Here is a 9,256-nt window from a genome sequence, read left to right on the forward strand (position 1 = left end):
AGCAGGGGTCCAACATTGCCCTTGCTTTTCCTCCGGCTCCCCACATATCTGAAAAAGGACTTTTTGTTGTCCTTGATGCCTGAAGCTAGATGGGAGAGTTAACAATACCTGTCAATATGGTCTGTATAAATGGGGCCTCATACACATATCATAGGAAGAAGTTATGGTTGACAATATTAAATCAAACAGAAGAAACTGCGGTAGGATTAGCTGAGTCCCTGCCTTGCCCTATGCTTTTAGGTACCGACTGGCCTCACTTGCAAGAGGTGGTTACAAAGCCTATGGAAGAACTGATTATGTGAAGCAGGTAGAAGGGGCATTATCAGGGGTGAGAATTACAGAGTAGGAACAAAATGCAGGAGGAGGAAGGAATAGACTTGAAGACATAAAAGTGGGGAGCTACTTTAGAGAATACCAAAAATAGGAGCTGCTGTTCGAAAACATGTTTAAGAGCTGAAAGTCTACTATTGTGTTACTTGTTAGAATAACTCCCATCAAGTCATGGCAGGCGAGAAAATAAAACATGGGCAGGAAGCTCATAATTGAAGCACTTTTTTCTCCCTGTAATTTATCTAGGGGCACCCACTCACAGGCACAATTTAGTTTTGTTAATATTTAATGTCTGTAGCTCCTTTCAGTTAAGCTCACATTCTCTAATATCGCAAATATATTGCTAGTATACAATCATGTGTACATAATTATACATCCATTAGGTAGTAATTATTAATAATAACTCTTCAAAATATAAATTTTCACCTAAAGAAAGCATGTGAACTTCCTCAGATTTATAATAAAATCTGCACAGCACACCCTGGAACATTATCAGCAATTAAGTCAACCAAATAAATAAGAGGTGGCTTTAAAATAGAATTTATACTGTCCTTGAACTTTTTTCACAAAGTTTCATGTAATTATCTTGGCCAATCCAATTTTGTGTTTCCATTGATAGCATAAGGAATGAGAGAAGAATTAAAAGTATCAAATGTGAACATCCAGAGTCCAGACAAAGGTGGCCATTGCAGACTGGAACAAAAAATTGTCTGTTAACTACGTATCTTGAGATTCTGACTGAAATTTGTCAGATGCAGGATGCCTTTGGATAAGGGGGTGAGGGGTGAAGTCCTCAATGAACACTGTTTGTCATAAAGCAATTTGATAACCAACTAGAACATGAAGACTCTTTGGCTATTGTAAGCAAAAAAACATTTCCCTTGCTGTAGCAGGGCCCGAGGGGAAGTTGGTTTTATGCTCGTGGCATGCCCAGGATTTATTTCTACATAAGTTTGTACTTAGGCACAGGCAGCTGTTGACTTGCATATTATATGTGGGAGAATGAAGCAGATTTAAAGATATCCCTCTTCCCAGAATACTTTTAAACCTACCCTTCCCGCTCACCCTTCCTCCCAAAACACACACACACACACACACACCCCCCCACCACTTATCCTGGAGCAGTCTTGCTCTTTTGCTGGACCTTCTGAACAGATAAAAATAGCATGGCAAGAGTTACATATGCAGAAAGGATATAGCTGTGTCTTTTATGTACAGAGAGAGCAGCTACAAGTGACCAGGGAAACCTTTCCCACCATGGTAATAGAAAAGCTGATTGAGCTTCCAATGTTTTGCTGGGGTTTCTGTTTAGTTATCTACCTGGAAATCTTTTTCCTAATATAAATATCTTAGGATATAAGACTTATTCTGGAATCAAACAATCCTAGCCAAAATTTTCAAAATAAGGGCCCAAAATTTGATAAATAGGCTATCTTTTTTTTCCTAAAAGCATTAAATCATGTAAACTTGAAATCAGACCACTTAATTTGATGTTTTAATATGCATTTTACTATTTTGAGAGATACAGGATCTAGAATTTTCCAGCCTTGTGCACACAGTCTTCACATAAAGATTGTGAACAAGCACTCACAAGGTCCAGTTTAGATTAAGATATCTTACTTTAAACCACCTAAACTAGGAGCAATGTGTGCAGGTGTTTGCCACCAGCAGGAGCAGCGCAGGCAGCCCAAGGTAGCTTGTGGAGGAAGAGAGGGGCGGCAGGGAGAATACTGTTAGAATTCGTGTGGGGACAGTTGGCAGGTCAGCGGTGGGGGTGACAGGTCAAGGGGGGCATTTTAAAATAGCCCATTCAGGGTCAGGGACTAGGAACAGAACAGCTCCAGAGCTGAGGGGAGTGGTCGGGCTTTCCCAGCCTCAGAGTTATGCTGTAAATGTATACATGTGTTCACCAGACTGGGTTAACCCATTGTAGTTGGGATTAATATAAAGTCAACCTCCTGAAGTGAACTAACTTACATCAGGCATGCCATTTTGGGGGCAATTTAAGTCCTGTGAATGTCTGTGTGACTGGGCATTTAAATCAACCTAACCTTGGTTAGGTTGAGCTAAATATAACACCTGCACGTACCCAAGTGCTTCATTCAGACTTCTACGGAAGAACGCAAAAAAGTACCTTAGAGAGACAAATCAGGCCTACAATTTAAATGAAAAGTCACAACTACACTTTTGTTTGTATATATTACATGAGTGACAAGCACCGATCCAGGTTTCAGACAAAATTATGAAAGCAGAGATTTTTTTTTTTAAAAAGGGACAGACATCTTTAGTGAATGTGAGTATTGTAAAAACGAACGTAATGAACTAAAATGAAAGTCCTGAAATCTTTCAGAGCAATGGAATGCACAAAATGCAGCTCAAATGAACCTCTAATTATAGCTAAATTGTTCTTCAGGGGGGAAAATGTGACTTCTCTATAAAATGAGTCAGCTAGCCTCTATTCTGTGATGGAAACACTTTTGAAGCCCCAGTCCTAATTTCACCCTTATAGAAAACTTTGGCTAGACAAAATGGTTTAAACTTGAAAAATTGCCAGCTGGCTTTGAAAGTCAAGACAGATTTTCTTGTAATAGTGAAAAGAAACATACCGGGATAAGATTGATGTTGTAGCCATGATGGTCCAGAAATAAAGCAATATGCAACGATTTCTGTGTCCTACATTTGAAAGCTTGTTTAACTTTACTACATGGTTGGTCTGATAAAAGATATCACCCCAAGCAATCCTTGCCTCTCAAGAAATATAGCAAAAGTCCAGCGTTACAGGTTATCATTATTATGCCTCAATTTACAATGCTCAGTTATTTGGTGTGGGAAGGGAAAAAACAAACAAACCAGTGAACATAAAATGAGGGACTGGTAAAGCTACTGTGTCAGGTGCAGACAGAGAAAGAGTAATCCTCATACAAGACTTCTAGTCTGTTAGAACACAGTCTGTGGATTGTTTGTGGGGATGCCATTTGTACTATCGACATATCCCTCTTCTCTGCGCACAAGTTTCTAATAAATCCTAAATGGCATTCAGCTTCCTTTCAACCCTCAGGACTTGGATCAAACAGGACAATAATTTTCCAGGTCATTTTACAGCACAGAAAGTAATACCCCAAAGCCCTGACTGCCTACTAGGCAAATGTTTTTAAGTCTGCTATAAATCCCAGTTTACAGATCGGATTTTTATAAGAGATTAAGTGAATTACTGCATATAAGGGGCAAAGAGGTGGGGAAAAGGTGTGGGAAATACAGTAAGATATAACCATTCCTCCTCACCTCCCTCATTTTCTTCAATTTATAAAACAAGAAGCTGTCACAAGAGCTGTCACTTGGTATCAGTGAATCAATCCACTTTTAACTGTTACCAGATTTAAAAATTGACACCCAGCCTAAGAAATGGATGCATCATAGAAATGTAATCATTATTTTGCTTTAATTGATTCACAGCTTATCATCATCAAATATTTTAAGTTAGTTTGTTCCTCTTGGAGGAGAACAGAAGACCTTTATCAACCATGCAAGAACCAGCTCAACAAGTTTTCTCCCACCTTATCTCATCAGAATACTGTAACAATGTTAGAGCCTGTTCCAAAGCCTACTAAAGTGAACTGAGAGATTTTAGTATACTCTGGATCTGATTCTGACCTTTGTAGAGGGACCTTTTCATGAGTAGGAAGGCTTCAGTCTTCACACTTATTCACATAAATTATTTTGATACAAGATTACAACGTACATTTTAAAGCAAATCTCAAGTTCAGAGGAGGTCTGATCCCATTGAAGTCAGCAGGAAAACATCCACTGAGTTTGATGGGAAAATAGATCAAACCAAAAAAAGTGTTATTTCAGCTGGGACTAATTCAGATCGGTAATTAATCAAGCTGTACAAATATTGCGAACTCCCCTCTTATAATCAGATCTTGCACAGTATTTCATTTGATTTTGTTAATCACGATTTATTGGCTGTGAGCTGGCCCAACTGCTCAATAGTGAAGTATGCAGCTTCCCAGTACAGCTTATTTAAAGATAATTCTTAACAAAGAAATGAAAAACCACATAGTCAGGGAACAGCCTACAGAGCAAGTACACAGCAATTTTCTCTTTGTGTACCTGATGCATAGCTCTGCTTCTGTGAAGTTCCTGAAGGGCAAGATTCCTACTTTTAAAAAAGATGAATGAAAACTTTTTGCTTGGCGCACAATTCATCTTGATTATAAAATGCATACCACTTTAAACACTTAGGGGGTTGTTTCTCTTTAAGAGAATACAGTCATGATTCACAGAAAATGGAAAAAGGAACATTCATTCATTAAGAGCCTGATCTAAGAGCCAGCTGTAGTTTCTTATCTAAAGTCTATGGTAGTTAAAGAGAGTCTAATTTAAGGTACAAATTCTCTCCTCATTAATTTCTTTCTTTCAGTAGAAATGTCCAGTTTCTGGTGATAAGACATTGCCAGAATATGCAAGAAAAATTAAAACCAAGAACACAAATATTTTAACTAAGTAAAAACTATGAAATTTTAATTAAGAAGCACAAGCTTTTCTTTACATTTTGAATAAAATAAATATTTGCAATAAAATCCTCCACTTTGTTTAAAAATCTGATGTTTTCGACATCTCACATTTTACAGTTTCAAAGCAACAAATCAAGTGCTGTTGATAGATACATTCTGAGTCATATTTATTCAGGCTGTACCATGAATTCTTTTACTAAACGGATTTTGAATCTGGGACTTACTGGATATGTCTAGCAGGGCTGTGCGAAGCTTCAGTTCCTGATTCTATCTGGTGGAGATTTGGCCTGATTCGGTGGCCAAATCTGCAAATCCAAATCAAATCAGGAGGCACTTTAATTTCTCTGTATTAGTTTGGTGAGATTCAGCAATTCAGACATAGACACAGCTTTAAAAGTTTTTTTCTACACATCTCAAGGTACCAGGCAGCTCACGAAAGCTGCAATGCTGGGGCAGATGGAGAATCCTACAGGAGTGTGGGGGGGTCTCCCCAGTGCGTTAGGCAGCAGATCCAGAAGTGGACCAGAAGTGCTTCTGGTCCACTTCCAAGTTCACTGCCAAGCATGCAGGGTCCCCATCCACGCCCCCCCCGTGACACACTCCATCTGCCCCAGCATCACAGTTTTCACGAGCTACGCCTGGTATCTTGAGGTATGTAGAAAAAACATTTAATGCTGTGTCTATGGCCTGATTTGGATTCGACTGAATCGAATCAGGGACAGTGATCCAAAATCAACAAATTGAATCACTGTCTCTGATTCGGGCCAAATCTGAATCAAATACAGCCCACTAAGCAAACCCCTTATGTCTACATGTGATGCTACATTACCATAGCAAAGCACTATGGTGACATAGCATCTGTGGGTGTCTACATATGACCAGCAGCTACTATGCTATAGTGTCACACTCCCACAATACAGGCTGTTACTTCCAAAAGGAAGTACTAAATCACAACTCAGTAACAACATCACCATAGTGACATATGTAAACACACCCAGTGAATCCTAACATTTGAATAAAATATTTGTAGCAAGAAGCAAATAGAACATTCTAATAACTCATACTATATGATCCATTTGTTATGAAAAAAACTTATCACTGATCAACTGCTTTTCTAGAAAACATTTAAACTTCCTTTAGATGTAAGTTAGGAAAAAGCTTATGTAAAAATGTGAAATTTCTACATAGTGATTTTGACTGCAGTTTTCAGTGTGCTTTCTAAAGGGAAAGCACATGATCTTCTTTATAAGGACATGGAAACACAGGAAGCAAGCAATAAAGCTGGTTCCCCAAAAAATGACATGGAAAAGCTGGAATAGAAGAGTTTCTGTTGCTTATTCCTTATCAACCATTGTAGCCAGTGCTGTAGCAAGAGCGGGGGACACAGGGGGGTGAGCAGCGTGACCACCCTAGGGGGTACCAAGAGGCACTGCCCAGCTGGGGTGGGGCATGGGAAGGAGCCACAAGCAGCTCATTTGTGGGGGGGTACGGCAATGGGGGAGGGTGGCTCCCACCGCTGTGTGCACTCCTGGGCAAGCATGGGAAGGGCATGTGCCCCCCCGGATCTGTGCAGGAAAGAGGGTGGGCTGCCGCTGTGGGCTTTGCCCTGGGCACCAAACTTCCTGGCCATGGCACTGACTGTAGCATTGTCTGAGGAAGAGCTACTGTATGATGTTCAATAACTTCAATGTAAGTATTTTTTTTTATATCAAACATTGAGGGCATGGTTATTTTTAAGAATATATTGAATAAACAGTGGCATATGGTAGGTGGACAAACTAGAAATGAATGTTAGCAATGGATGTTACCAAGTTACGCATTTATTTAAGCCTTAATGTTTGACACCTAAACACACACAACAACAATGTAAGAAGAGTCTAAGAATGATAATGTTTGACCTGTTTGTCTGTCTTCCCACAATCTCTTCTGCAATCATAGACCTACTCTAATGTGCATTTATATCAAGGGTGGGCAATTTTTACAGCTGGAGGGCTACTTACCAAAGTTTTGGCAAGCTGTCAAGGGCTGCCTGGGTAGCCCTGCCCTTTAACAGGTGCCCTGCCCCCTGGTTGCCATCTTGTGACCAGAAGTCCCATCTCCTAACTCCTGAACTTTGCCACCAGAAGTCCCTCCCCTTGCCCCGGGAAGTACTCCTTTCAGCGAGGATTTTGCCATCTCAGAACCAGAAAAAAACCCCCAAATTATATTCTAACAAACAAACATCTACAACATTTATTAATTTGATTTGAAAAAATATTTTCCTAATTTACATGCATTTGTGTAGTGTACATAGAGGGGATTACACAATAGCTTAATATGAAGTCTTACTCTTGTATATTGTGAGCAGTGGGTATAGATTTGTGGGGGGATGTGGGGATGTGGGGTGTGGGCATAGACAGAGGGAGAAAATATTATTTGGGGGGAGCTGAGTGCATATATCAGCACAGGAACTACAATTCCCATCGTGCTTTACATGGTGCAATGCACGCAACAGTAAACCTCTTCTTCCTCAACTGTGCGGAGCTGAGTGTGCATGGGGTGCTGGCCTGGCTGCATGCTGAGCAGTGCAGTGGTGCTGCTGCTGTCGCCAGCTGCCAAGAAATTAGTTTTTGGGGGGCTAAGCCCCCCCAAGCCCTGGCCTTCTGCCACCTATGGGTGTAGGGGTTAATATGTGGGATGTAGATGGGTATGGGATTTGTGGGGGGGCTGTTTGGGGGAGGGTGGCTGGGATGTGTGAGGGGGTGTCTGCCAGTGCAAGAGGGGCTGTGGGTGGGACACCCTATGAACACACATACACACACTCCCTCCCTCATTGTTCTCTCTGTCTCTCTCTCTCTCTCCCTCCCTAATTGCATGGACGCACCCCCCCCCACCCCCACAATGTTCCTGCTGTCCAGCAATGGAGCCAGGAGCCATGTGGTGCCAGAGGGGTGAGTGGGCAGAGAAGCGCTGAAGATGGGGGGTGGGGCAGGGGCAGTGGCAAAGTGTGGGAGCACAGCTATAGCCGGGTGGCAGCACAGGGCCCGCACCATGTCCTGGGGCCAGTACCAGTAGGCTCCAGAGTGAGGCAGCAGGAGTACAGGGTCCCAGCTGGCAGGGGCCCTATGGAGCTGGGCTGGCTCACTCCTCTCCCTGCTAGTGCAGCCTGGGCTAGTTCCATAGAGCCCTGCCAGCCCACACCCTGCACTCTTGCTGCCCCGCTCTGGGCCCCGCTGGTGCTGGCCCCAGGACTCTGGCATGGGCTCCATGCTGCCGCCCAACTGTCACTGTGCTCCCGCACATCCACTCACTGCCACTATCCTCCCCCCGCTCCTCCCTGCCACTTTCAGCACTTCTCTGCCTGTCCACCTAGCCTCTCTGGCACCATGTGGCTCCTGGCTACATGACCGCAACCACAGGACTCAGCAGAAGCCGGCATGGCCTGGCCCCAAGGCCTGGGATGATTGCCTGTGGTCCTCCTCCATCTCCTTCCTCCCCCGACTTTATCTGAATTTCCCTCTCAAGTGCAGGGAGGTGGGAACAGCCTCACAGTCCCAGCCAGCAGCTCTGCTAGGCAGGGGCTTTCAGTGGGGGGTAGGGGATGCCGGGCCTTGGTGCTTAGTCCTGCTGTTGGCTTCCTCTGGGTCCTACTGGTGAACTTCAGAAACATTGTAGGCAGTGGGACATTGCATCACCAAGTCTCAAATTTACGAAGCCTGATCAATGAGGAACAAATCCTAGTGCATCTCACTACATTAAAGATGATCTTAAAGACTGGTGAGAGTAAAAGGCTGAATGAACAGCACCAGTCCAAGGAACTGTACCTGTTTGTAATGCACCTAACCATTGAACAGCACTGGTCCAAGGACCGAGCCTTGTGGGACTCCACTGCCCACAACTTTCCAGGTCGATACAGACCCATCCACCATCATGCTCTGGGTGTGACCCCTAAGCCAATTTGCCACCCACCTGACCATGTAATCATCTACATCACAGCCTCTCAGTTTATCTATGAGAATATAATGAGATACTGTATCAAAGGCCTTCTTAAAATCCATTTTTATACATTGCATCCTAGTCTGTTCCACCCATTTTTCCAACCTGTCCAGATCCATAGTTTCATAGTTTCTAGGGTCGCAAGGGACCTGAGTAGATCATCTAGTCCGACCCCCTGCCATGGCAGGAAAGAGTACTGGGGGTCAAACGACCCCAGCAAGGCGTTCATCTATCCTCTTCTTAAAAATCCCCAGGGTAGGAGCCAGCACCACTTCTCTTGGAAGTAGGTTCCAGGTCCTTGCCGCCCTGACAGTGAAGTAGCACCTCCTGATATCCAGCCTAAATCTACCCTCTGCCAGCTTGTGACCGTTATTCCTGGTCACTCCTGGCAGTGCTTGGGGGAACAGGGACTCCCCCAATGCCTGCTGGTCCCC

Source organism: Crocodylus porosus, unplaced genomic scaffold, assembly GCF_001723895.1.
Source record: "Crocodylus porosus isolate Cpor-Errol unplaced genomic scaffold, CroPor_comp1, whole genome shotgun sequence".
Lineage (NCBI taxonomy): Eukaryota > Metazoa > Chordata > Crocodylia > Crocodylidae > Crocodylus > Crocodylus porosus.